General features: G+C 41.8%; 1 protein-coding gene and 1 non-coding gene across 3 annotated transcripts in view; one reads left to right on the top strand and one right to left on the bottom strand.

Annotated features, from left to right (window-relative positions):
* LOC106606959 (putative sodium-coupled neutral amino acid transporter 12) overlaps positions 1-22,039 on the top strand; it is an 87,789-nt gene that overhangs the window by 32,229 nt on the left and 33,521 nt on the right. The window lies entirely within an intron of this gene.
* trnaa-ugc (transfer RNA alanine (anticodon UGC)) lies at positions 7,550-7,623 on the bottom strand. The gene has a single exon. It is a non-coding gene; the product is annotated as a tRNA-Ala (tRNA).

Here is a 22,039-nt window from a genome sequence, read left to right as displayed (position 1 = left end):
GCAGTGTTTGTTGTGCTTTGACAACAGATTGTGGGTTATTTTTAGTATGTGACAACAGCTGTCCCAGTTCAGAAAAGTAGTTCTGCTCTACTAGCAGACCCACAAGGCTCTGGGGATCAGCACAGAGAAGGGGAGAGAGGTGAGAAAAACACTGACCAAATCAAGGATCGTCTATTATATAGGAGGGACTATTTTGATAACCGCTGTCAATAGATTTCTTCAGCTTATCTGAACAATTGTGAAGAAGTTACCGTCTTCACAGCCTGTCTAGGGCTGGGAATTTCCAGGGACCTCAAGGTGTTATCACGATACTTAGGTGCCAATATGATATGTATTGTGATTCTATATGTATTTCAATTCGATAATGCTGCAGAGACGAGAGCATGAGAAAATGAGTTTTGATTAGTCATGGAAATAAGTGCTGAAAACAAGTTGGCTCACTATTTTAAAAAGATGAAGAACAAGCTGTAGGATGAAAAATAACGGAGTTTTTGCTCGGTACAGCCGACTTGCTCTAGCTAATGCTACCAAGCAACAACAAAAAGTGTGTGTGTGTGTGTTATATATATATATATATATATATATATATATATAAAAATCACACACACAGTTGAAGTCGGAATTTTACATACACCTTAGCCAAATACATTTAATCTCAGTTTTTCACAATTCCTGACATTTAATCCTAGTAAAAATTCCCTGTTTTAGGTCAGTTAGGATCACCACTTTATTTTAAGAATGTGAAATGTCAGAATAATAGTAGAGAGAGTGATTTATTTCAGCTTGTATTTCTTTCATCACATTCCCAGTGGGTCAGAAGTTTGCATACACTCAATTAGTATTTGGTAGCATTGCCTTAAACAATTTAAACTTGGGTCAAACGTTTCGGGTAGCCTTCCACAAGTTTCCCACAATAAGTTGGGTGAATTTTGACCCATTCCTCCTGACAGAGCTGGTGTGACTGAGTCAGGTTTGTGGGTTTCCTTGCTCGCACATGCCTTTTCAGTTCGGCCCACAAATCTTCTATAAGATTGAGGTCAGGGCTTTGTGATGGCCACTCCAATACCTTGACTTTGTTGTCCTTAAGCCATTTTGCGACAACTTTGGAAGTATGCTTGGGGTCATTATCCATTTGGAAGACCCATTTGCGACCAAGCTTTAACTTCCTGACTAATGTCTTGAGATGTTGCTTTAATATATCCACCTAATTTTCCTACCTCATGATGCCATCTATTTTGTGAAGTGCACCAGTCCCTCCTGCAGCAAAGCACCCCCACATGACGCTGCCACCCCCGTGTTCACGGTTGGGATGGTGCTCTTCGGGTTGCAAGCCTCCCTCTTTTTCCTCCAAACATAATGCTGGTCATTATGGCCAAACAGTTCCATTTTTGTTTCATCAGACCAGAGGACATTTCTCCAAAAAGTACGATCTTTGTCCCCATGTGCAGTTGCAAACCGTGGTCTGTTTATTTTTTATGGCGGTTTTGGAGCAGTGTCTTCTTCCTTCCTGAGTGGCCTTTCAGGTTATGTCGATATAGGACTCGTTTTACTGTGGATATACCGTAAATTCCGGACTATAAGCCGCAACTTTTTTCCCACGCTTTGAACCTCGCGGCTTAAACAATGACGCGGCTAATATATGGATTTTTCCCGCTTTCAACTTTTTTGTTTACTGTTTAGATTAAATCGAGCGCTCTCAAACTTCCCATCATTCTGATTATGGTAGTCATTTTGTCACCCTCATCATGGCAAAGACACGGAGAAATGCATATGATGCAGCTTTCAAGTTGAAGGCGATTGATCTGGCTGTTGGAAAAGGAAATAGAGCTGCTGCACAGGAGCTTGGTCTTAATGAGTCGATGATAAGACGTTGGAAACAGCAGCGTGAGGAATTGACTCAGTGCAAAAAGACAACTAAAGCTTAGTACTAATTTTTTATTTTTTGTTACAAGCCGTGTTTCGTTAACCTCTATGGGCTACTCAACAGCCAGTTGAATCCTGTGGCGCGTTATTCAAATACCTTAGATATGCTATTACTTCAATTTTTCAAAAATATGACTATTTTACACCATTTTAAAGATAAGACTCTCGTTAATCTAACCACACTGTCCGATTTCAAAAAGGCTTCACAACAAAAGCAAAACATTAGATTATGTCAGCAGAGTACCCAGCCAGAAATAATCAGACACCCATTTTTCAAGCTAGCATATAATGTCACATAAACCCAAACCACAGCTAAATGTAACACTAACCTTTGATGATCTTCATCAGATGACAACCCTAGGACATTATGTTATACAATACATGCATGTTTTGTTCAATCAAGTTAATATTTATATCAGAAACCAGCTTTTTACATTAGCATGTGACTAGCATTCCCACCGAACACTGCCGGTGAATTTACTAAATTACTCACGATAAACGTTCACAAAAAGCATAACAATTATTTTAAGAATTATAGATACATAACTCCTCTATGCACTCGATATGTCCGATTTTAAAACAGCTTTTCGGTGAAAGCACATTTTACAATATTCTCAGCTATTTAGACACCCAGCAAGTTTAGCACTCATCAAAGTCAGATTTACTATAAGAAAAATGTTATTACCTTTGTTGTCTTCGTCAGAATGCACTCCCAGGACTTCTACTTCAATAACAAATCTTGGTTTGGTCCAAAATAATCCATCGTTATATCCAAATAGCGGCGTTTTGTTCGTGCGTTCTAGACACTATCCTAAAGGGTAAATAAGGGTGGCGAGCATGGCGCAATTCGTGACAAAAAAATTCTAAATATTCCATTACCGTACTTCGAAGCATGTCAACCGCTGTTTAAAATACATTTTTATGCCATTTTTCTCATAAAAAAGCGATAATATTCCGACCGGGAATCTGCTTTTAGGTAAACAGACAAAGGAAAAGAAAGCATTCGGTCGAAGCGGGCACGCGCCTAAGCCCATAGTACTCTGAGTGGCCACTTGCCAAAAGCGATGAAGTGTTTCAGCCAGAGGCTGCCTCGATATCGTTCAGCTTTTTCCCGGGCTCTGAGACCCTATGGAAGCCGTAGGAAGTGTCACGTTATTGCACAGATCCTGAGTCTTCAATAAAAAGAGCCAAGATGAAACACTACTTCTCAGACAGGCCACTTCCTGCTTGAAATCTTCTCAGGTTTTGGCCTGCCATATGAGTTCTGTTATACTCAGACACCATTCAAACAGTTTTAGAAACTTTAGGGTATTTTCTATCCAAAGCCACTAATTATATGCATATTCTAGTTACTGGGCAGGAGTGGTAACCAGATTAAATCGGGTACGTTTTTTATCCAGCCGTGTCAATACTGCCCCCTAGCCCTAACAGGTTAAAGCCTATTATTTTTGTTACAAGCCGTGTTTCGTTAAAGCCTGTGTAAAGTTCATTTGTTTCAATGTACCGGTAGGCACCTGCGGCTTATAGACATGTGCGGCTTATTTTTGTTCAAAATATATATATATTTTTAATTCAGTGGGTGCGGCTTATATTCAGGTGCGCTTCATAGTCCGGAAATTACGGTAGATACTTTTGTACCGGTTTCCTCTAGCATCTTCACAAGATCCTTCGCTGTTGTTCTGGGATTGATTTGCACTTTTCGCACCAAAGTACGTTCATCTCTAGGAGACAGAACAAGTCTCCTTCCTGAGCGTTATGACGGCTCCGTGGTCACATGGTGTTTATACTTGCGTACTGTTGTTTGTACAGATGAACGTGGTACCTTCAGGCGTTTGGAAATTGCTCCCAAGGATGAACCAGACTTGTGGAGGTCAACAATTTATTTTTAGGTCTTGGCTGATTTCTTTAGATTTTCCCATGATGTCAAGCAAAGAGGCACTGAGTTTGAAGGTAGGTCTTGAAATGCATCCACAGGTACACCTCCGATTGACTCAAATTATGTCAATTAGCCTATCAGAAGCTTCTAGTCATGACATAATTTTCTGGAATTTTCCAAGCTGTTTAAAGGCACAGTCAACGTAGTGTATGTAAACTTCTGACCCACTGGAATTGTGATACAGTGAATTATAAGTGAAATAATCTGTCTGTAAACAATTGTTGGAAAAATGACTTTGTGTCATGCACAAAGTAGATGTCCTAACCGACTTGCCAAAACTATAGTTTGTTAATAAGACATTTGTGGAGTGGTTGAAAAACGAGTTTTAATGACTCCAACTTCTGACTGTGAACTTCTGACTTCAACTGTGTGTGTATGTATGTATGTATGTATGTATGTATGTATGTATGTATGTATGTATGTATTAAATACATTTTTTTTACACATCGATACTTGAAGTCAAAGTATCAATATAATATTGTCCAAAAATAATCTTCCGATATGTAACTATATCGATCCCCCCCCCCCATCACTAAGCCTGTCAAACCACTCTCTAGGATTGAGAGGTAGTGCCTACACATAGTATGAACTTTGCACCTCATGCATGCAGAGGATATGAGTGAAACTCAATAACAATATTCACTGGATTGCACGGAATGGAAGTCACAATTCTGGAGGTTAGCCTCACACCTTACCCTGAGGTGTCTGGACTATTTGTCAGGTTGACTTATCGTCAATGGCCAGCTCTGCGAGTTCTTTTGAAACTAAAAGTCATATCAGTTCATTCAGTGACTTTGTGACTGAAATGAAAAAGGTATTCCAGGTGATCAAAGGTTTTGTCATTCTGGAAACCTTCAATGGACGTCAAGCTTTTCACACAGCTTGTGCTGGGCTGTACTGTATGTCAGTTCCTTTCACATTCTTTAGTCCCATTTCAGACGGAGCTCAGACGACATTGATTGTAAACACAGGCTTTTGTCATAGCAAGACGGACTAATAACAGCATACAAGCTGCACGGTGGGTGGCCTGTTTGGGTCGCTCTGACCTTTGATTAGATCAATGGTGTCCACACAAAACAGTATGAATCATGCTGTGGAGCATAGCAGCCATTTTCTCCATCACGATCTGCAATACCTCTTTTACACTTATACTTATACTCCCCTTTTACACTTGTAGGAATTTGCCTATATGGATAGGGCTAAATTGAAATGTTTCTGACAGAAGAAATATGAAAAAGATATGCATAATCATGGTAGCAATTGAAAGGGAACAGTTTTGAGATTATTGGATAATTATTGGACCAAAGGTGAGGACACAACAGATCACCTGACACAAGACCGAATCCAAAAATTACACTGCATTTTATGTTCATTTTACATTTATTGTACTTCTGTTGCATTTGTTCATAACAAAATCTGGAATTACTCTGGATATATTCAGTAACATAAGAATATTCCTGGAAAATGTGGGGTAGGTGCAACATAAGACAAATAATTCCAAGTGTTTGAGTGAGAGGACTAATTGGTCTATCCAAGAGGCCACAGACCTCTCCAAAGTGTGCACGTGTCTTAAGTAATTTTAATGCACTTTTATTACTCAGAGAAAAGTCTTCAACTACAAGGTGCTTTTTTTTGCCCTCTTGTCTGTGTCGTATCCTGCATCCCAGCCATCACACAATTACTGTTGTTTTCACAATCCAGAAACTGTCCATTTATAAATCACAGTCTGGATCAGGTGGGCATCATTTGAAAGCTTGTTATATTGCCAACATGACAAACAAAATTCTAAAGTACGATTTTACAGTGTTAGGCTTTCACAATGCAGTTCAGGGAAATGGGTCATAATTTTGGTGCGCGTTAGAATGAGTGCATGTGCCGTGGCAAATTTTCTCCACAAAAGACAAAAATAGGCTCATTCTGTTTAGACACCCCAGTTTATGATGCCATGTCATCTTGTAACTGTACATCAAACATAGTGATCATAAACGTTGATATTGCATATGCATGAGTTTGATCATATAGATATGTGAAGTGTACATTTTGTACTCACTTGTATGACATAATACATAACAAACGTCATCTTCCAAAATACATAGTCCTCTTAATTTTAATGGGTGTTTGTGTAAGTAGCCGCAACTACTTGTCACACTCGTTCAGAACAGCGGTCAGTCAAACCCTTACAGTGACGTGAAGCGCAGAACTCTGACATCATGTTACTCTTCAGCCACAGCATTCCAATTTAGGCATTTATCCGTGCCCAAATCTGCTATTTTCAACCTGTACACGGTACGAGTGTAAAGGGCTACGAAGATGAGTTGGGTGAGATTTGATCTGCTGCTGACTGATTCTCGTGTCCAGAACCCAGGCTGTTTTCACTCTCCCTTAAAACCAATATACATTATCTTTAGACACTAAGAGAAATCTTACATCCTACCCACTCACTTCGATTGGGCTTTTCCTCAGTCATGCATATCCAAGCGTAAGGTTGTAGGTCATTGTGTGCTTGACCAATCCTAGCCGTTGACCTGCCCTTTACATTGGACTGCAGTTTTAATTGTAAGGATTATGTTTCGTCGTGAAAGTGCAACAATGGGGTCTTTCTGGGGACTGGCTTAACCCCAGCAGAGAGATTTCCTGAGACCTCAATTAAATCTCTTTGTCCGTTGTTGCTCCCTGGCGAGGTTTACCTTTTGATTTTCAATTGCAATTAGCAACACCATTGGGACTTTACTGCATAAAAAAGGCCCTAGCTGTCCACTGGTTCCATAATGCGTACATATACTGTTGGATAACCCAACTGTGATTTAAATGGCTGATTTTATATTGAGAATGTTTTTCTTGTGGTTGAGAAAGTGATGGAAATCAATACTGTATATCAGCTCAAAATTAGGTTTTGCTGACACTGCATTCTTTCCCTGTTTGTCTTTATGCATATGTGCGTATTAAAGGCTGTGTCCATTAGACCACTCAAAGTGAGTGGATGCCCAGTGAATTGAAATATTCTCTCAGCGGGCGCCACCCACCATGAAACGAGGCCACCTTTGTGTCAACCATCTGTTTAGATCCACTCCATTGAACGAGTCAGACTCACTCACACACTCGGGGACCCACAGAGAGAACAGACGCAGATAAGCCCAGATAATACGCACAGATACAGTATTTTACCCCAGGGTTTCTTTTCATGCCTCTGTCTGCATGTTGAAAAGCGAGTGATGCTTTCTTCAGATGTTTGTATATTTCACTTTGGAGGAGAGGGAGCGAGGGTGCTGTAGTGTAGCTGCAGCTCTGTTGTGGTGCAGCCATCCCAGAGCTGCAGGGAGATGACAGTGCAGATGGTTTAATAGAGATTACCTCAGCAGGGGGAAGTGTTTGAGTTGGGAACCACACAAGGGGAGTCCACTCCACACCACCACGAGGCAGAACCCAATCAGAGCAGGACACTGCAGAGGAACACAGCTGTACTGGGAGAGGACTGGAGGGACTGTTGGCAAGGGGGACTTAAGAGGTCATGCAGGATCTCTGAGTCAGAGAACAATAATGTAGGCTGAGGATCCAACTGATCATTCAGTCAGAGACTTTTGAAAGACTAGAACCTATATTTACATTTTACATTTTAGTCATTTAGCAGACACTCTTATCCAGAGCGACTTACAGTAGTGAATGCATACATTTCATACATTTTTTTTTTACTGTCCCCCGTGGGAATCGAACCCACAACCCTGGCGTTGCAAACACCATGCTCTACCAACTGAGCCACACGGGACTGTGGCTTACCTACTTACCCTGTTTAGGAAGAGTTTGTCCCATCTGTGTTTGCTAACTACAGCATATTGCTTCCACTCCAGCAGATTGAGCAGTTGTTAACCCTTTGTGTGTGTTGTGCTGGTGCTGCTGTCACATTACCATAAAGAGTGGCAGTTAGCCACACGAGACAAACTGCTAACGCCATCAAATGTGCTTAAGGATCTTTTTGGAAGCTGTCACTACAGAACTCTGTGGCTTGTGTGCCTGTGATTTGTAACCAAGGTAGTACGTGGTTTAATTATTGCTTTCAGCCTGTCCATTTAACTCAGTTTTTCCTCCGTCTTTTTGCTTATAGACTTTGCAGACGATCATCATTTGAGAAGTTATTTCACTCATTGGTTTTGAGAAAACAAAACAAGAGAGTAGTGTAGCCAATTGCTTTCTATTACTTTTAATGGAATTGTCTGTGTCAATTGTTTATTCTTTCCTTTTCTCAGGGGAGTAAGATAAAATAGACGTATTTGGCCTGTCTAACACGTTGTTAAAGTCCGTGCCTCGTGTTTAAGGAGAAAATCTACATGCTGAGTACAATATTGTTTTCTGTTTTGAAAAGCTGGTTATCTGGTACAAGGACATTGCAGAATGATGTACGGGTCTTGCTCGGTGGGTGGCTGAAAGCTAACAAACGTGATTCTCATGAAATTAATCTGCCGCTTAAACGGAACACAGGCTCCCATTTAAAAAGGGACAGGTTTCAAGAGACTTTTACATTCAGACCCTGTGACCTTGGGCTGATTGCTTGTATGTCTGTGTGTTGGTGTATTTGTCGGGGCCTGCTGGTTAGGCTGACCAGACCCAGCCTCCTATTGAAAGAATGACCCAACCGTTTGCGCCCTTCTCCAAAGCCAGGAAATAAAAAGGGACAGTCCGTTTCCTCATATAGAGCTTGTCTTTTTCAATTACACCGTGACATGGAGCATATTCATGAAAAGGCCCCTTAGTTGATGTATTATTTAATTTATTCTTCATAAGGTCCATCGTCATAATTTAATGAGACCTTGTTCTCTGTGCGATTATGGCACCCCCTTCTCCCCATCCCCCACATCCCCTACTAAAAGTTAGCCGAGGTCCTATTAAACCACAGGCAAATTATCGTTTCGAATTTCCTCCCAGATATGTCCCTTGCCTGTCATAAATCTTCTCTTTGCAGTGTTGCTCGTTATTTTTACCTAGGTGTATAATGGTTTCTTTTGAGGAGCCAGAGATTTTAATTAGGCAAACCAACTGGAAGACAACTGCACCCCAGGACCCCATATGAAGTCATCATGGTTCAGTGTAGCAAATGAATGCTATGCTCATCATTGTTTACTTTGACAACTGACAATTGTTCACAATTTACTTTGGCTACCCAAATAGAGGCTGCTGGCACAAATGTATCCGCAACAGTTTTTCGGGAGGTCTGGTTAAGCTAAACCCATATTTCTGGGAAGTTGTGAATGATAAAGTAGGGAATAGTTTTAAATGTTGGCTAAGAGTTTAGCTCATGTCTTATCCTTGGTATCCTCTCCTCTCTACAGAGGGAAGTGAATTTTGAGATCCAGTGTAAAGGCAGAGCTTTAGATCAGCCCCTCGATTGCGCTGTTGAACTAAGAATGACCTTTACAGGTCACACCCAAGTTCAGTATTTGTTTACGCTGATGTTCAGTGATTGTTGTATGCCACAACATTCTCTGATAGACTTCAAAGGCTTGAAACTCTGAACATCAGAGGGGTTTTGAAGCTAGGATAAATGGAGTATTCCAGTCTTATCTGTACAGTATAGAGTTGATCATCCTCATTTCCTCTCCTCATTGCTTCAGTCTCTTTCTGTTTCAGTAGTGGCTTGGTGATATTACTGAAGTTACTGACTCATATCTATAAAATCAAACTTTATTTGTCATATGCGCTGAATACAAGTGTAGACCTTACCGTGAAATGCTTACTTACAAACCCTTAACCAACAGTGCAGTTCAAGAAGAGTTAAGAAAATATTTACCAAATAAACTAAAGTTAAAAAAAGTTTATAAAAAATAAATAAAAAGTTACACAATAACGTAACAGTAACGAGGCTATATAAAAGGAGTACCGGTACCGATGAATTGTTCAGCAGTCTTATGGCTTGGGGGTAGAAGCTGTAAAGGAGCCTTTAGGACCTAGACTTGGTGTTCCGGTACCGTTTGCTGTGCAGTAGCAGTGAAAACAGTCTATTATTTGGGTGACTGGAGTCTCTGACAATTTTTTATGGAGTCTCTGACAATGTTTTATGGGCTTTCCTCTGACTCCGCCTATTATATAGGTCCTGGATGGCAGGAAGCTTGGCCCCAGTGATGTACTGGGCCGTACGCTCTACCCTCTGTAGCGCCTTACGGTCAGATGCCGAGCAGTTGCCATACCAGGCAGTGATTGAACTGGGCAGGATGCTCTCAATGGTGCAGCTGTAGAACTTTTTGAGGATCTGGGGACCCATGCCAAATCTTTTCAGTCTCCTGAGGGGGAAAAGGTTTTGTTGTGCCCTCTTCACGACTGTCTTGGTGTGTTTGGACCATGATAAGTTCCTTGACGTCCACATCACCAACGAACTAACTCTTGACCCGCTCCACTACAGCTGATGTTAATAGGGGCCTGTTTGGCTCGCCTTTTCCTGTAGTCCACAATCAGCTCCTTTTGTCTTGCTCACATTGAGGGAGAGGTTGTTGTCCTGGCACCACACTGCCAGTTCTCTGACCTCCTCCCTATAGGCCGTCTCATTGTTGTCACTGATCAGGGCTACCACTGCTGTGTTGTCAGCAAACTTAATGATACTGTTGGAGTCGTTTGGCCACGCAGACGTGCGTGAACAGGGAGTACAGGAGGGGATTAAGTACACACTCCTGAGGGGCCCCAGTGTTGAGGATCAGCGTGGCAGACATGTTGTTGCCTACCCTTACCACCTGGGGGCGGCCCGTCAGGAAGTTCAGGATCCAGTTGCAGTGGGCCTAGGATATCCGGGAGGATGCTGTTGATGTGAGCCATGACCAGCCTTTCAAAGCACTTCATGGCCACTGAGGTAAGTGCTACGGGGCGGTAATCATTTAGGCAGGTTACCTTCTCTTCCTTGGGCACAGGGACTATGGTGGTCTGCTTGAAGCATGTAGGTATTACAGACTCAGTCAGGGAGAGGTTGAAAATGTCAGTGAAGACACTTGCCAGTTGGTCAGCGCATGCTTTGAGTATACGTCCTGGTAATCCATCTGGACCTGCGGCTTTGTAAATGTTGACCTGTTTTAAAGGTCTTGCTTTAAAAACATTGTGCCATCTGGTTTGCTTAATATAAGAAATTTGAAGTTATTTATACTTTGTTTTACTTTTGATACTCATATTTAAAACCAAATACTTTTACACTTTTACACAAGTAGTATTTTACTAGGTGGCTTTCACTTTTACTGGAGTAATTTTCTATATGGTATCTTAACTTTTACTGAAGTATGACAAGAGCGTTACCGAGAGCGTTATCACACAGTCATCCAGAACAGCTGGTGCTCTCGTGCATGCTTCAGTGTTGCTTGCCTCGAAGCAAGCATAAAAGGCATTTAGCTCGTCTGGTAGGCTCGCGTCACTGGGCAGCTCACGTTTGGGTTTCCCTTTGTAGTCCGTAATAGTTTTCAAGCCCTGCCACATTCGATGAGCGTCAAGAGCCGGTGTAGTAGGATTCAATCTTAATCCTGTATTGACAATAACCCTGTATTGGTTCGTTTGATGGTTTGTCTGAGGGCATAGCGGGATATCTTATAAGTGATTAGTGTTCCGCTCCTTGAAAGTGGCAGCTCTAGCCTTTAGCTCGATGTGGATGTTGCTTGTAATCCATGGCTTCTGGTTGGGATATGTACGCACTGTCACTGTGGGGACGACGTCGTCGATGCACTTATTGATGAAGCCGATGACTGAGGTGGTATACTCCTTAATGCCATTGGATGAATCCCGGAAGATATTCCAGTCTGTGCTAGCAAAACAGTCTTGTAGCATCTGTGTCATCTGACCACTTCCGTATTGAGTGAGTCACTGGTACTTCCTGCTTTAGTTTTTGCTTGTAAGCAGGAATCAGGAGGATAGAATTATGGTCAGATTTGCCAAATGGAGGGCGGGAGAGAGCTTTGTATGCATTTCTGTGTGTGGAGTAAAGGTGGTCTAGAGTGTTTTTTTATTTATTCAATTTTTTCCTTTGGTTGCAAATGTGACATGTTGGTTAAAATTTGGTCTGTGGTGGTAAATAGACGGCTACGAATAATATAGATGTGAACTCACTTGGTAGATAGTGTGGTCTACAGCTTATCATAAGGTACTCTACCTCAGGCGAGCAAAACCTCGAGACTTCTTTAATTGGTCCAGCTCCTTTTGGAGGATGAAGTGCCATTAGTAATCTTACTCTTGATCTCTGTTTAAAGTTGGTCCAATCTAAATGTGACACAGAAAAAAATAGCGAAATAATGCTTTTTAGCCTATTAATTGATGGAAATACATTTGACTGGTCATGCTTATCGGTCAATAGGTTCATTTGCATAATTTTGTGGAATTAAATTGGCTCGTGTATTCGTTATGTATCTTATCATACACATACAGATACAGAGCCTTTGAGTGAAAAATCTGTCAGACAGCGCAAGAGCTCCCGAGTGGCGTAGCGGTCTAAGGTACTGCATCTCCAGTGCTAGAGATGTCACTACAGACACCCTGGTTTGATTCCAGGCAGTATCACAACCGGCGGTGATTGGGAGTCCCATAGGGCAGCGTACAATTGGTCCAGCGTCGTCCGGGTTTGGCCGGTGTAGGCCATCATTGTAAATAAGAATTTGTTCTTAACTGACTTGTCTAGTTAAATAAAGGTAAAATAAAAACAAGAAAATAATAATGAACAGAAACCGTTTCTATCTCCTTTTACTGCTTCACTATTCTCATTCAGAGGAGTGAACAGCCAACGAGAGCATACAGGTCGCAGTGGTGGGTAGTATATGGGGCTTTGGTGACGAAATGGATGGCACTGTGATAGACTGCATCCAATTTGCTGAGTAGAGTGTTGGAGGCTATTTTGTAAATGACATCGCCGAAGTCAAGGATCGGTAGGACAGTCAGTTTTACGAGGGTATGTTTGGCAGCATGAGTGAAGGATGCTTTGTTGCGAATTCTAGATGTAATTTTTGATTGGAGATGCTTAATATGAGTCTGGAAGGAGAGTTTACAGTCTAACCAGACACCCAGGTATTTGTAATTGTCCACATATTCTAAGTCAGAGCCATCCAGAGTAGTGATGCTTGGCGTGCGAGCAGGTGCGGGGTGCGATCGGTTGAAGAGCATGCATTTAGTTTTACTTGCATTTAAGGGCAGTTGGAGGCCACGGAAGGAGAGTTCTATTGCATTGAAGCTCGTCTGGAGGTTAGTTAACACAGTGTCCAAAGAAGGGCCAGAAGTATACAGAATGGTGTCATCTGCGTAGAGGTGGATCAGAGAATCGCCACTATTAGTGCCAGCGAGTAGGCTTTGACGTTCAGTCTCTCTAGCACGGGTATAGGCCTGTTCAATAACTCCCTTATCATACCCACGTTGCAGGAACCTAGTGTGCATACCATTTAGCTTTGCGATCAAAATTTATGGCTGTGCTACAGTTACTTCGGAGTCTTAGGCATTGAGCCACCGGTATGTTCCGCTTATGGTGTACGGGGTGGTTACTGTCTGTGTGTAAATGTTTATTCCTACTCTGCGGCTTGCAGAAGATAGTAGACTCCGTCTGTTTTCTTCTCTTCTTCTCTCTGTGGTGAATTTGAGATTGGTGTCAGATAAATTATAAGATATGTACTCTGAGATGCGACCTTCAGTACCGTTCCATACCAGTAGGATGTCGTCTATGTATCTTTTCCAAAGGGTGATATTCTGGAAATATGGGTTTTTCTGGACATCATAAATGAAGGTCTCCTCCCAGTGTCCCATAAATACATTTGCAGAGTTAGGAGCAAAGTCAGCTCCCATTGCTGTACTTTTAGACGGAGGTAAGAGACCCTCAGGTCTAGTGTTGAGATAGCGTGAGAGTGCTCGTAGGCTTGCGTCATGCGGGCTATTAGTGTAGAGAGACTGAACATCAAGTGTAACCAAGATGCTGTCGCATTTATAGTTATTGATGATCTTAAGCACATCATGGTATCTCCTAAAAAGGCTGGCAGTGCTGGCACATGTTGAGATGAATAAATCATCATACTGAGATAGGTGTTCAACAGGGCTACTGTTACATGACACTATGGGATGTAAAGGAGGTTCATCCATACTTCTATGTATTTTCGGTAAGCCATCATAAACTGGACAGGCTGGATTAAAGTGACCAATAAGAAATCAATCTCTACCTTTTTTTGTTGTTGAGTGCCCTAACTTAATTTTACCTCAAATTATTCCTTTTGGAAGTTTTCCTTGGTAAGCCCTTCTTATAGTTATTCTAACATGTTCAAAGTGCACATCAGAAGTCTGTAAGAAGGACCACATATCGTTGCATCCTCGACATGCATGTTCTTCTGAATGTGATTTCTGTCACTCTGAGCACGGTGTGTGGATGTCCTAATCAGGTTACGCACCCAATGCATATGTTGCCGGTCAAATGTCCGGCACAACCATTTCCTAATGGAAACCCTCATGTGACATCGTTATTCAAACAAAGCGGCAGTGTGTGAGGGCATACATTTGAGACCTCAGTGGTCCTCACCATTTAGTCTCAAATAGACTCACACAAGTGGAACACTGCAATCACTTGCTTAATCATGCTGTAAATGGTTGTTAATAGTTGAGCGATTGCCTTTTAAAAAGTTTAGGCCTACACATGGATTCTCTGTCAGACTGTCCTAAGACCGTATGCAGGCGGATTGTGAAAGTCTTGGCCTGACAAATACTAGTTGGCCATGACAAGCCCAGCCAGTGTGATTTATTAGTACTGCAGTGAAATAAATAAAGATGCATCTATATGCGTGCTTTAGTCTTCATGTGGGCTAGCCCTACAGCGGTGTGTACATTTGAAATACCACAGGTCAAACTTCTTTGATTTTACTGACGTCTGCTTCAACTTCCTTCATTAGTTTTCTGTCATCTCCTACTGAGACAGAGTGAAGCGGAATTGGGCACAACTGCATTACTGTAGTGTTGAGTAAAATATCCCATCTACACTTACCCCCCACCCTCACCTACACTTACCTCCCCCTCCTCCATGTCCTGTCCCATCCTCTGGCTGCTGTCATCCTTCCTCTCATTACAGTCATCTTTAATTGCGTAGAGACTAGATGGTTGTCTCCTGGGTCATCTACTTAATTAACAGTAAAAGTGTCTGTGTTGAGTATATCTCACTTCCACCGAGAGCGGGCTGTGTATGAGAAAGATGAGTGAGGTTGTTTTTCTCACAGTGATGGTAGCCATGAACTAACCATTAGGCTTATACATCTGGACATCAGCTTGACCTTGGTGAGTGTGAAGCTAATGGAATCAAGACAAAATGTGTTCCTTGAAGCCTTGTCAAAGTTGCAATTTTTTGATTTAGCGTTGTAAGGTCATATTTTAGACAGTTATTGAGGCAAGCTCACTTCTGGGTAGAGTCCGTGTGTACTGGGTGCGTCATTGAGTGTTTGTGGGACAGCTGTAACACGTGGAGGTCCAGTGGGTACCCTGTATGTCAGGCTACTTGGGTCCACACACCTCTGTATAAAGATCCTGTCAGAGACACTGACCCATTCTATCTGACAGGTTTCCAAACTCGTCCATAGCCTCAGCCTGGCTCACTGACTTCCTGAAGCCTCCTCCATAGGTGGACTTTCACTCACAAGCCATGTCCACGAAGAGAGACAGTGTTATTTATTCATCTCTGGTGGTTTTATATCCCTGTATATTTTGGAAGTGTTCAGTTTACGCTTGCCTGACAGTGACCTCGGGGCCTGCAGGGCCGGTGATGCATCCACAGTTGATGCAGATGAGATCTGACATTGATGAGTCTATGGCTGTTCGTCACACAGGGGGATGGCAAGGCTGCAGCTACCACAAGATAAGCTCTCCTTTATACCCAATAAAGCCTCTGTCTCTGTGTGTCTCTCCTACACTCACTGAGGGGAAAATAATGAATGAGCCCAGGCCTAACATCCCTTCAAGTCATTTATGTATTTTGTGTTTGTACAGCAGAATTGCTTTTTTTTTTGGGGGGGGGGGGGATCAAAACAAGTTGTTCGATGCAGTTCTAGGAATGTATTCTTCTGAAGACTGCAGGAGTTGGGGCTCACACACATCGCACCGAATGTGGATCTAGCGTTCGTCTGCAGATCGTTCAGCACGCTGTGTTTTAGGGTCCACCCGCTGTAGACATTGGACTGCCTACATTTTTCATGCGATTCTATTTATAATAACGTCTTCAACGTATCTCAATCATTGTCATGTGGTTTTTCAAAATTCTATCTAAATGAAAATGATACAAACCTAAAAAAGTTACTTCTATTGCCATTTCTAACTATGTAAAAATTGCCTATATAAAGTCACAAATAAAAACATTGCAGCCTGCAGGTAGAAATATCCAGATAAAAAAAAAATATATATCCTTTAAATCACATTGGCTACACATGGCCTGTCTGCAACAAACTTTGAACACGGTATCAACTATTAACTTGGGTCTGGCCCAAAGCTTGCTCTAGTGAACTTGCAACATTGTATAAAATATTCTGGGCCTTCAGTTTCCTGCGCCAGTGAGCTCGGTACAGACACAGCTGTAGGCAAAGACTTGACTTGGGCTGGAGCTCACTGGAGCTCACTGGAGCTGAGAGCTGTTCCTCTTATAGAATATTAGCTCAAAATTATTGTGGAGCTCCTGCACCTAAATAGAAACCGTACCAACTAAGATGTGTACCGGAACCTAAGTCCAGCACTGATAAGAAGCCTTTTTTATGACTTTTCCACTGGATCAGGGCATGACATATTTCCCTTTCACGCCGAGTGGTTATCGAAAGGGAGAGAGCTGGAAAGATTTTTCAAATGCATTGAGGAACTATTGTAATTATCAATGGATGTAAAAACAGACTTTGTTTGCTTGCTGTTTGAGGTGAAGAAAACAACATCACTTTGAGAAGCTCCACAGGTCATTCATTAGTAGTGGTGTGGTTAAGCCAATCAGAAATACTATCAGATCCCCAAATGGGCATATTTATATGCCTACATTTGTGCGCAGGCCAGGTAGCCTATAAGCCTACTTCTATGCGTGTGCATCCTTACTCAAAATTGACTGGAGCGCCCCCAACAAAATACAATGACTAAATTGACAGAACTCGTAAATGGAATTAAACAAACCATGAGTAGCATAGGTTGTACACTCTGCAAACAATGTGTCCATTTCGACAATGAGAACAGGAAGACTGGAATAATATTGAATGCATTAAATTAAATGACCGTAACAAACATTGTAGATTAAAAATTATAGGAATTTACCTTAATTGTACTACTGGTGATATACAGTGCATTCAGAAACTATTCAGACCCCTTCCCTTTTTTCACATTTTGTTACGTTGCAGCCTTATTCTGTGGTAAATTAAATTGATCGGACATGATTTGAAAAGGCACATACCTGTCTATACAAGGTCCCACAGTTGACAGTGCATGGCAAAGCAAAAACTAAGCTATGAGGTTGAAGGAATTGACCATAGAGCTGGGGAAGGGTACCAAAACATTTCTGCAACATTGAAGGTCCCCAAGAACACAGTGGCCTCCATCATTCTTAAATGGAGGAGTTTAGAACCACCAAGACTCTTCCTAGATCTGGCCGACTGGCCAAACTGAGCAATCGGGGGAGAAGGGCTTTGGTCAGGGAGGTGACCAAGAACCCGATGGTCACTCTGACAGAGCTCCAGAGTTCCTCTGTGGAGATGGATTGCCTTCTGGAAGGTTCTCCCATCTCTGCAGCACTTCACCAATCAGGCCTTTATGATAGTAGCCTGACGGAAGCCACTCCTCAGTAAAAGGCACAGCCCGCTTGGAGTTTGCCAAAAGGCACATAAAGGTGCCTAAACAAGATTCTCTGGTCTGATGAAACCAAGATTGTACTCTTTGGCCTGAATGCCAAGCTTCACGTCTGGAAGAAATCTGACACCATCCATACGGTGAAGCATGGTGGTGGCAGCATCATGCTGTGGGGATGTTTTTCAGTGGCAGGGACTGGGGGACTAGTCAGGATTGAGGGAAAGATGAACGGAGCAAAGTACAGAGAGATCCTTTAATGGAAACCTTCTCAAGAGCACTTAGGACCTCACTGGGGCGAAGGTTCACCTTCCAACAGGACAATGACCCTAAGCACACAGCCAAGACAATGCAGGAGTGGCTTCGGGACAAGTCTCTGAATGTCCTGGAGTGGCCCAGCCAGAGCCCAGACTTGAACCCAATCTAACATTTCTGGAGAGACCTGAAAATAGCTGTGCAGCGACGCTCCCCATCCAACCTGACAGAGCTTGAGAGGAACTGTAGAGAGGAATGAGAGAAACTTCCCAAATACAGGTGTGCCAAGCATCATACTCAAGAAGACTCGAGGCTGTAATTGCTGCCAAAGGTGCTTGCGTCCCACCTACTCAACAGCCAGTTGAATCCTGTGGCGCGTTATTCAAATACCTTAGATATGCTATTACTTCAATTTTTCAAAAATATGACTATTTTACACCATTTTAAAGATAAGACTCTCGTTAATCTAACCACACTGTCCGATTTCAAAAAGGCTTTACAACGAAAGCAAAACATTAGATTATGTCAGCAGAGTACCCAGCCAGAAATAATCAGACACCCATTTTTCAAGCTAGCATATAATGTCACATAAACCCAAACCACAGCTAAATGTAGCACTAACCTTTGATGATCTTCATCAGATGACAATCCTAGGACATTATGTTATACAATACATGCATGTTTTGTTCAATCAAGTTCATATTTATATCAAAAACCAGCTTTTTACATTAGCATGTGACTAGCATGTGACTAGCATGTGACTAGCATTCCCACCGAACACTGCCGGTGAATTTACTAAATTACTCACGATAAACGTTCACAAAAAGCATAACAATTATTTTAAGAATTATAGATACAGAACTCCTCTATGCACTCGATATGTCCGATTTTAAAATAGCTTTTCGGTGAAAGCACATTTTGCAATATTCTCAGTAGATAGCCCGGCATCACAGGGCTAGCTATTTAGACACCCAGCAAGTTTAGCACTCATCAGTCAGATTTACTATAAGAAAAATGTTATTACCTTTGTTGTCTTCGTCAGAATGCACTCCCAGGACTTCTACTTCAATAACAAATGTTGGTTTGGTCCAAAATAATCCATCGTTATATCCAAACAGCGCCGTTTTGTTTGTGCGTTCTAGACACTATCCTAAAGGGTAAATAAGGGTGGCGAGCATGGCGCAATTCGTGACAAAAATAATCTAAATATTCCATTAACGTACTTCGAAGCATGTCAACCTCTGTTTATAATAAATTTTTATGCCATTTTTCTCATAAAAAAGCGATAATATTCCGACCGGGAATCTGCGTTTAGGTAAACAGACAAAGGAAAAGAAAGCATTCGGTCGAAGCGGGCACGCGCCTAAGCCCATAGTACTCTGAGTGGCCACTTACCAAAAGCGATAAAGTGTTTCAGCCAGAGCCTGCCTCGATATCGTTCAGCTTTTTCCCGGGCTCTGAGACCCTATGGAAGCCGTAGGAAGTGTCACGTTATTGCACAGATCCTGAGTCTTCAATAAAAAGAGCCAAGATGAAACACTACTTCTCAGACAGGCCACTTCCTGCTTGAAATCTTCTCAGGTTTTGGCCTGCCATATGAGTTCTGTTATACTCACAGACACCATTCAAACAGTTTTAGAAACTTTAGGGTGTTTTCTATCCAAAGCCAATAATTATATGCATATTCTAGTTACTGGGCAGGAGTAGTAACCAGATTAAATCGGGTACATTTTTGATCCAGCTGTGTCAATACTGCCCCCTAGCCCTAACAGGTTAATGTGCACAAATTGTCAGGAGAGTGCGCATTCTGGAGAGGGAAGTGCATTGTGCATCTGGGCACATGGTCAATCAGTCGTCAGCATTGGCCATGACACATTTACGGTGATATGGTCTCAGCTGAAGTCAGGGCAAGAATGGCCTCAGCAGAAGTCAGGGCGTTCGTATTTCTTGCCCTTCGCGGAGCAGTGCAGAGCTGTTGTCAAGGAAGTGAGTTTGTTTTTATACAGGATGTACCGCCCCCACCTACCATCAACCAATCATGTCAATGCGGAGCTGTACAGAGCCCTCTGCATTGTTAAACAATTTGGGAGGCGCATGGTGAAGGGGTACACAGTTCGAATTGGCCTCTGCATGCCTCTGGAGGTTCCGCAATTGCTTCACACACTGCATATGGAGCCTCCAACCACATTTTTGAATCAAGCATACATTGGCTTTTAGTCTAGGCCTCCGCAATCGATTAGTTCACTGAGATGGGCGCATGTGTGTGTGTGTGTGTGTGTGTGTGTGTGTGTGTGTGTGTGTGTGTTACTTCTCTACTAAAGCAATCTCGGTCGACCAACAGCTTAACGACCAAACAATCGACCAGTCGACTAATTGGGGTCGTTCCTAAAAATAGGTGCGCACTCAGTTCGCAAATTAAGTTCAGAGGTGTTAAACACTCTCGGCCAGCAAAAGCTATTGACGCGTCTGAGCCCTTAGTTTCAGTTTTGAAGATCGTCTGTGTGCAGTTTTACGGTGACACCAATGGGAAGCGTGGTTCTGATTTTGAAAACTTTAGGCCTATCTGAATCAAACTCTGTAACTGAATATCTACAACATAAAAAAAACGATTTTTGCTCGTCAAGAATGCAGGTTTGAACTGTCATTTTCTAATTAGAAGAAAAAATGATGTTCATGGTGTGAAAAAAATTTACTTGATGATACATTTTAATTCAAACATTCCCCCTCGCTGCAAATACTGAATGGTGTTTATGATATATGCCTCTTAACACTGAATTGAGCCCACTTGGTCCATGCAGTAGAAACATCCCAATCCTCCTACACTGTGTTACTACCCTACTACCCTTGTTGAATATGTGATCATGGATGAGCTTTAGACACTTTCGTGACACTCTGTAGTGTTCCTCTGTACACAGATTATAATGGATAGACCTAATATTTGTATCCTTAAGTCAGTTAATTCAATTTGTCTCAATAAATTGACTGAGGCAAAATATAGCCTTGTTTCTTAATTGCTTTCATTTTTTCCATTAGAGCAAGGGCTGGGTGTTGGTTGTTCAGGAAATTCGTCAAGGCAATCTTTTCTATTTAAGCATCAATTTATTTGATAATTAATTTCGTTTTTTAATTATGGCTGCTTGATAGTCATGCATTTTATTGATTAATGATGCCGGAGGTAGTCTCTCTTTCATCCTGACAGACGCAAAGCGCCAGAACGTTTGAGAGTACATGGTGCTGCTGCCCCATAGGCCCTCCTCTTTCCTTCTCATATGTGTTGCCCCTCCTTTTAATCTCACTCTTCTGCTTTCTCCTCATTTCTCTCCTTGTTCCCCTTGCTCTCACCATGTTCAATGAATCAATTGACTTGTTACCATCATCAGTTTGGGTTTATACATCCCTCATGGGCTTTTATGGCCTATTGTATGTACAGTTGAAGTCGGAAGTTTACATACATACACCTTAGCCAACTACATTTCAACTCAGTTTTTCACAATTCCTGACATTTAATCCCGGTAAAAATTCCCCTGTCTTAGGTCAGTTAGGATCACCACTTTATTTTAAGAATGTGAAATGTCAGAATAATAGAGAGAATGATTTATTTCAGCTTTTATTTCTTTCATCACATTCCCAGTGGGTCAGAAGTTTACATACACTCAATTAGTATTTGGTAGCATTGCCTTTAAATTGTTTAACCTCTATGGGCTAGGTGGGACGCTAGCGTGCCACCCGTGGTGCACTCCATCAACAGCAGGTGCATTTCAAGAGCGGCAAATTTGAATCCAAATAAATGTCAAAATTCAAATTTTTCAAAAATACAACTATTTTACACCATTTGAAAGATAAACATCTCCTTAATCTAACCACGTTTTACGATTTCAAAAAGGTTTTACGGCGAAAGCATAAATTTAGAGTATGTTAGGACAGTACATTTACAAGAGTTGTGTGTAATGTTTTGTCAAGTCAAAGACAGGGTCACCAAAACCATAAAACCAGCTAAAATGATGCACTAACCTTTTACAATCTCCATCAGATGACACTCCTAGGACATTATGTTAGACAATGCATGCATTTTTAGTTCTATCAAGTTCATATTTATATCCAAAAACAGCGTTTTACTATGGCATTGATGTTGAGGAAATCGTTTCCCTCCAATAACCG

This window comes from Salmo salar, chromosome 06 (genome assembly GCF_965601325.2).
Source record: "Salmo salar chromosome 06, fSalSal1, whole genome shotgun sequence".
Classification (NCBI taxonomy): Eukaryota; Metazoa; Chordata; class Actinopteri; order Salmoniformes; family Salmonidae; genus Salmo; species Salmo salar.
This window is presented reverse-complemented; position numbering and strand designations above follow the sequence as displayed.